General features: G+C 32.6%; 1 long non-coding RNA gene across 1 annotated transcript; it reads left to right on the top strand.

The window, feature by feature from the left end:
• Window positions 1–2,042: 2,042 nt before the first annotated feature.
• On the top strand, window positions 2,043–6,701 carry LOC114290424 (uncharacterized). The gene is made up of 2 exons (XR_014347163.1): window positions 2,043–2,238; window positions 6,302–6,701. It is a non-coding gene; the product is annotated as an uncharacterized LOC114290424 (long non-coding RNA).
• The last annotated feature ends 566 nt before the right edge of the window (window positions 6,702–7,267 follow it).

Consider the following 7,267-nt stretch of genomic DNA (forward strand, 5'->3'; position numbering starts at 1 on the left):
AGTTACAAAGTTGGTATATAAATAATAATAATAATAAAAAAAATAATAATAACAATTAAAGTGCGGGCGGTTTTTGCAGGTTCCGGGTTTAACCCGCAACCCGCAAATTTGTCATATTTTAAACCGCATCCGCTCGCATTATGTTTGCAAAATCGCCTATTTATATGTGGGTTGGGCGGTTTGAGCGGTTCGGATAAACCGTTGCCCACCCCTAATAGCTACTAAAAGTAATTTAATTGGCATTTCTCTTACTTTTAGACCATCTCCAACGGTTCACTAAAGTTGACATCAAATTTAAAATTTGATGAAAAAGTTACTGTTTGGTGCTCCAACGGTTGCACCAAATCGATATCAAAATGAGATTTCACCAAACAATTCATTAAACTGAGGACAGAATACTGATTTCATCAAAAACTGTTTGTGACTGTTAGAGGGAGGAACCGGTCAACCAGCTGGTTGCCCGGCCGGTTGACCAACCGGTCGACCGAATTCCTTTGAAATAGGTAGGTTCAAATTGGTCAAAAAAAGATTCAAACAGATAAAAAAAAAATTATATTTTGCCTTACCGGTTGACCGGCCGATCAACCAACCAGCAAACATCTGAAATTGTTTGAATTGATGAATCTGAAATTGTGTTTATGGCAAGTCTTGTCAATTAAAAGGTGGAGGTTTTGGTTTACAAAAAGGTGGTCGAAGGGGCAGTTGAGGGTTTGACTTGTTTTCATTTTCTTGGAAGGAAGGGAAATGAAAAACACAGGGTTGTGCAGAACAAGATAGGAACATTTGGTAAGAAATTGAAATGTGATTCAGCACAGGATGATTGCAGCGTGTATTCATGACGGTTGGAGTTTCTCAAGAGAGAGATGACTGGGGGAAAATAAACTAACATATAGATAATATCATTTGGGCTTGCACTAAGAAATTATTCAGGGTATTCACATAGCGTTTAAAGCTGCAAAAAAAATCAAAAATATATTTACGCTTATCGGTCGACCCATCGGTCGACTCACCGGTTGACCCACGGGATTTGATACGGGATTTGATGAACCGTTGGAGCTAGTGATATCAGATTTGGTGAAACTAGTCATTTTTTACTTAGATTTGGTGAAAAAAGAAGTTCACCGTTGGAGATGCTCTTAGTGACTAATGTTTAGACGACAATTGTAATTTAATTTTTGGAGGTAAGATTTCAAAAATTAGAGGGATTCTAAATGAATTAGGCCCCGTTTGTTTTTAGAGGTAAAATGGAGGAGATTCATAGTGAGAGGATTAATAGTGAGGGAATTGTTAGTGAAAGGATTGATAGTGAGGGGATTAAAATTGTGTTTGTTTTGATGATAGTTGTTAGTGTAGGGATTATTAAATTATTTTTATATAAAATAAATATAAAACAATAAAACAAATAAAAAAATACAAAAACATTAAACATTAATGTTGTAAAAAAAATACCCAATATATAAAAAATTTTAAAAAATAAAAAATAAAAAAAAAATTCCAAAAAAAATAAAACAAATAAAATAATGATTTTTACTTAATAAAAAATATAAAAATTAAACATTAATATTAAAAAAAATACCCAACATATAAAAAATAAAAAATAAATAAATAAAAAATAAAAATTTCTAATCCAATACTATTTTTTTTTAGTAATACTAAGTTTTAGGCCCATTCAAATCTCCTTACAAAGGTTTATCTGAATTCATTCAGAACTCACTATTAATCCCCTTCTCATCTCGCCAAACAAACATAATTGGTCTCATCTCACTGTCAATATCAATCTCAATCCCCCTCTAATTCTCCAAACAAGCGTTACCTTAGGTCTCGTTTGGCAAGAGGCTATTTTAGTCAATTAGTCAAAAAGTTACTAAATTAACCAAAAAGCCAACAACCCATACTAAAAAGTCAAAGATTCTCTTTTCTCTCTACTTTTTGCACATCGTTTCGTAATTAGTCAAAAAGTCATCCCAAATATACAAATTTTTTTTACCTACCTTTTTAGCTAAACAGTCAAAAAATTACTAAATTAACCTGTTCCCAAACGAGGCCTTAGTGACTAAAATTTTGAGGTGGTCGGGAATGGAAGCATAATCCATTCATTGAATAAACCCACGATTATGTTTTATCTTCTCCCTCACGCCTCACGCCTTTGCCCTCCTCTCTGTTACTGGAGCACCACCGCGGTTAGACGAGCACACCGCAAGGGTTACACAAGCACAACCGTCGCTTTGTCTCGGGTAGGTATGCCCTCTATTTCGCCCTCTCTCTCTCTCTCTCCCTATCTATGTCTTCTTCCATTCACATATACCTTCACACCCAACCCCAAATCGACCCTGCCCCAAATCGATTTGATGCCATAGGAAAATTGTCCCTTCTCATAAAGATTTATGTGTATGTATGATATACATTTTGAAATTGTGCTCTCTAATGTTTGTGTTTTGAAGTTACATTTGTATGGCAGTCCACTTCATTTATTTGTCTGTTACATTTGAGGGTTCTGGGGTTCTGAAGTTTGTTTTGTTTAGGTATTGATGCTTTGCTTAACTAGTTAATATTTTATGGGTCCCTTCCCTTCCCTTCTAATTATTTTTTTCTTATATTAGGTTATTATGAGTCTCTAACTGATTTTTTTATGGCTTTCGAACTGTATTCTCCCGTTTTAGCATCCCTTTGGTTACTGAGAAAAGCTGAGAAAATGTGGAAATAAAATAGATAGAAGAAATTTTCGAGGATTACATTTCTTTTTGTATTTTTTCCGGAAAATGAATAACTCATCTCAATTAATCCACATTGTTGAATCTGGCTCTCTCGATTGTTCTGTTTTGTTCTTCTTTTAATCAAAATTTATAGATTGAGGTACTGATTGTATTGCCTTTTATTTCTGGATAAAGTTAAACATTTGGATGAAATTTGACATCTTCAACTCTGTTATTAATATGAAACCTGTCAATTTGTGGAGTTCTGATGAAATGTAAAATTAGCAGTGGATTAGATTATGTTATTCATCTGATGTTATACATGTATGTGTATATTTGTAAATATAATTGTACAAGATATGTTTCTGTATATATTCATATTCTTTAAGTTGGATTTGTTACCGCTTTTGTTGGCTGGTTGGGCTGTATGATGATAAATATGTTGATTAAGCACTTGTTAGTGGTATTAATAATTCTGTAATTTTTATTTTGTGTGTTTATTCATTTTCTCTAAGTTGTATTTGGTACCACTTTTGTTGAATGATTGGGCTGGAATGATAAAATATCTTAGATAAGCACTTTTCAATGGTATTAATAATTCTATTATTGATTGCCAAATCTGACCGTTGAGGCTCGAGGGTGACTGAATATTGACTTCTATGGGTTCTGATGTAATTATAGAGCAATGTATAAAATTATGTCACTAACAAGCACATGTTAGGCATATAAATAATTCTATTATTGGTTGCACAATTTTATCTTCAAGGAGGGTGGCTAATAGTTAAATATTGATTCATTGTTAAGGGATGTAAAGTATGAGTAGAATAATAGAGTGGGATCGTTTTCAGATTCTGTGGAATAAGTTGTTCTTGTTAACTAGTGTGCTATGAATATTGCTAAGTTCACTAAATTAATATTATTGATTTTCTTATCTTTTATTTTTTATCACTTTTGACAAGCTATTGACAATGAAGAATGATATTATGATGATTTTGGAGATGTGGGACATGTTAATTGGAGATGGTAGAGGGGCCGAGCTGTAATAAAATTAATATTATTCAGAGAGAAAACAATGCAAAAACAGCCCGATTTCTTTTTCTCAAGCACCAGATGTACTAGAGTCTTATGACTGTTCTTCCAAGTACTACCACGAAACATCAAGGAGACAACAATTCATAATATAACACAACTTAATAGAGAACCTCCTCCAATTTGAGTTTTGGGTTTCTTTCCAATTCATCACATTCTTCAACTGAACATTAGAAAAGCAAAAGTAGGTAAAGGAAATCACCCTAGTCAACTAGATCAACACAATTACCAATTTCTGATCATATCACTTTGGTTTCAAATCAGTTGTGTGATTTCAATTTGGGGGACGCTAAAATAGGTCAAAGTATTCAATTTCAATTTTAGTCCACTAATGGGTGTGTTTGGAGGACACTGTTGGATTGCCATAATGGAGATAAATTTCTCAAGTATTCCGGCAATAAATTGCCGGACACACGATACTCCTGGTTCAACATCACGACCCTAAGGGAATGTGAGAGAAGCTATGCTTGAACAACTGCTCTTGTACAGCTTACACAAATTTAGACGTAAGACGAGGTGGAAGTGGCTGCCTGCTTTGGTTTGATGAGTTGATTGATATGAGACAGTACAGTGAAAATGAGCAAGACATTTACATAAGGATGGCTTCCTCTGAGTTAGGTAAGAATTCATTCCAAACACCTAGTAGTATTGGTTTTACCAAGCACACCATCCCAGTAGCTTCCCCTGTTTTAATCACTTCTTTAATCATAATGTTGTAGCAATCTCCATCTAAAATACCAGACTTGTCCTTCTCCAATCAAACATGTGTACTCAATTGTGGAACATTACTGCACTGCTCAAGGAAGCTTCCACTTTTTAAGATATTTCAGTTTCAATTTCTGCACCCACTCATCAATGGTAAAACTAACACCATCAAAGTTTGCTGTGACCCAAAATGCTGCTTGGACCTTGATTGCATCAATTACCTCACTTCAATAAATTTCCTTATGACTAAATAAATATATAGCATCGTTCTTTGTTAACCATAGGCCACACAAAATAGCAGAAAATAAGGAATCCCAAATTCATCCTCTTATGGTTGGATTGGGCAAGTCACTTGTTATTCTGTGCATTTCATGACATCATGAAGCAGATGGTTTACTTTGATTATCTGTTTGTTTACACGATCGCATTCATATTACTTCTATTATTTGTACTTGAGATATCATTAAGCAAATGGGTGTGACTCATTTTTCTGTCTGTTGTTATGAAGACGTGTATTACTTGTATTTTCTACTATGATATGACATCATATGGCTATTCTATACAGTAATTGGATCGCTTGCATTTTGCATTGGTCTGTGATTAGATTCATGGACTTGTACTCCCTAACTTTGAACGGGATATTTTCAGTTTTTGATATGTTGGTGCTAGTGGTGGATTTGGTTTTTAATGAAAAAAACATGTTTTGATTTTATTTCTTTTTTTCATGTTTGAAATGCTTGTCCAAATAATTGTGTCAAACTCAATTCTCATGTCGTCTAGGGAAATGAAGAGGTTAAACACTTGAATGAGCAGAATGCATCCATGTGAAAGGATGACAAATATCTGTCTCTACAATGACCCAATTGGATGTTTCACGCTATTTGTGTGCATCCTAGGGATATAAAGGGTCCTTTTGCAGTTGAGGAAGGATCCACCCTCCCATATAAATATTTTTTAATCAAATATAAAAATATCAGAAAACTTAAAGAATTTCAAACTAAGAGATTTAAGTATATGTGACTTTATATTTTTGGATAAAATAAATATTTTCTAAATGAGAATGGTTTAACAAAGAGAAGGGTTTCAAATATTATTTGGTTTTTAATGTTCATTAGTTTTCATGTAGACATTTGTTTCAATTGTTTTTATTTGTGGAAAAAAAAAAAATTCCACGTAGCTTAAAAAAATTAGAAATGAAACTGACAACTAAACATTTACAAAAATAGACAACCAATGGCCAATAGCTGAACTAATAATCCATGTCTTATGAATTTCTAATTATTTGTTTCTTTCCACTGTCTTTGAGAACTAGATGAAATAACCTTACATTTTCTGAAAGCTAGATATTCGGTTTTCGAATCTTGAAACTTTACAGGGGTAGTAGAGGTCGACAAAGACCCTGTTTGGTAGAGCTGTGGGAAAGTGATTATAACTTATAGTCTAACAGCTTATAGTTTATAGCTGTGAACATGAGCTGATTTTTGACTTATAAATTAAGCTTCTCCTCCCCCACTCAAAGAATAAGTTGATTTTTGACTTACAAAAAGCTATAAGTTGTATTGTTAAGCTGAACCAAACACATCAAAATAGCTTAAATTAAGCTAAAAGCGGAAATAAGCTGAAAATAAGCCCTACTAAACAGGGCCAAAGTTTCACCCACTAATTAATCTAGATATGGGTTATGAATTATACTGTGTCTTCATGCACGGGCATACACTAGTATTAATTATATTTGACTTTTATTGTCATATGTTTTAATAATTTTAAATATGCCAAAATGTTGTCAATACTAATGATTAATTTTATTTGTACAGATCGTTTTTGGCGTGGAATTGCAGTGTACAACTTTTTTTGAGAAGTAAGAAAGATATTGTTTTTAGTCGGCAAATTAGTACTGTTCGTACATATTAGTTTTATGGCGTGGTACAGAAGACTGAATTTGACGTGGTACAGATCAATTTTTTATGCGGTGGTATAGATTACCTTTTGATGTGGTACAGATTACTTTTTTGGCATGGTATAGATTACCTTTTGGCGTGGTGCAAATTAGTTTTTGGTGGTAGAGATTAACAATTGGATATCAATTTTGTTTAATCCTATGTTATGTATGGAATTATATTTTTGAGATTGGATTATACTTGGTTTGTATGGAATTTTTATTGAAAATATTAATTTGATGTTAAATAAGATTTTTTTTTATGGTTGAAAGTGAAATGTGTGCATGTTGTGGAATAGTTGTTAATTTTATCAGTATATGGATAATTTTATTTATATACAGGGTACAGATTGTATTGATAATGGAATAAATACAGGTGGTTGAGAAATTAATTAAAAAAAAATTATAATTTTTTTGGCTACTAAATATTTTGGTAGCCAAGAATGCAAGCAAAGGTTTTTCATGACTAAATATTTAGTAGTAAAAAGAAACAAAAGACTTTTGGTGACCCAATAGTTAGTATCTAAAATAAATCAAGATGAGGGAAGAAACTTTTGCCAACTAAACATTTTAGTCATGAAAGAACATGGTATCCTTTGGCTACTAAAATGTTTGGTTGTAAATTACCATGAAATGAAAATATTTAATCTTTTGGTGACTAAAATGTTTTGTCGTGAAAACTAACAGCTTCTAAATATTTTGCTCGCTAAATGTATTATTATTAGTGACTAAAATTGTTAGTCGGGAAATGTATTATTATTAGCGACTAAAATGCTTTAGCGACTAAATATTTTAGTTGCTGAAGGAGAAATTCATTTTGATTTAATTATTTTTGACGACTAAA

Source organism: Camellia sinensis, chromosome 12 (genome assembly GCF_055761805.1).
Source record: "Camellia sinensis isolate YWXY chromosome 12, ASM5576180v1, whole genome shotgun sequence".
NCBI classification, from domain to species: domain Eukaryota; kingdom Viridiplantae; phylum Streptophyta; class Magnoliopsida; order Ericales; family Theaceae; genus Camellia; species Camellia sinensis.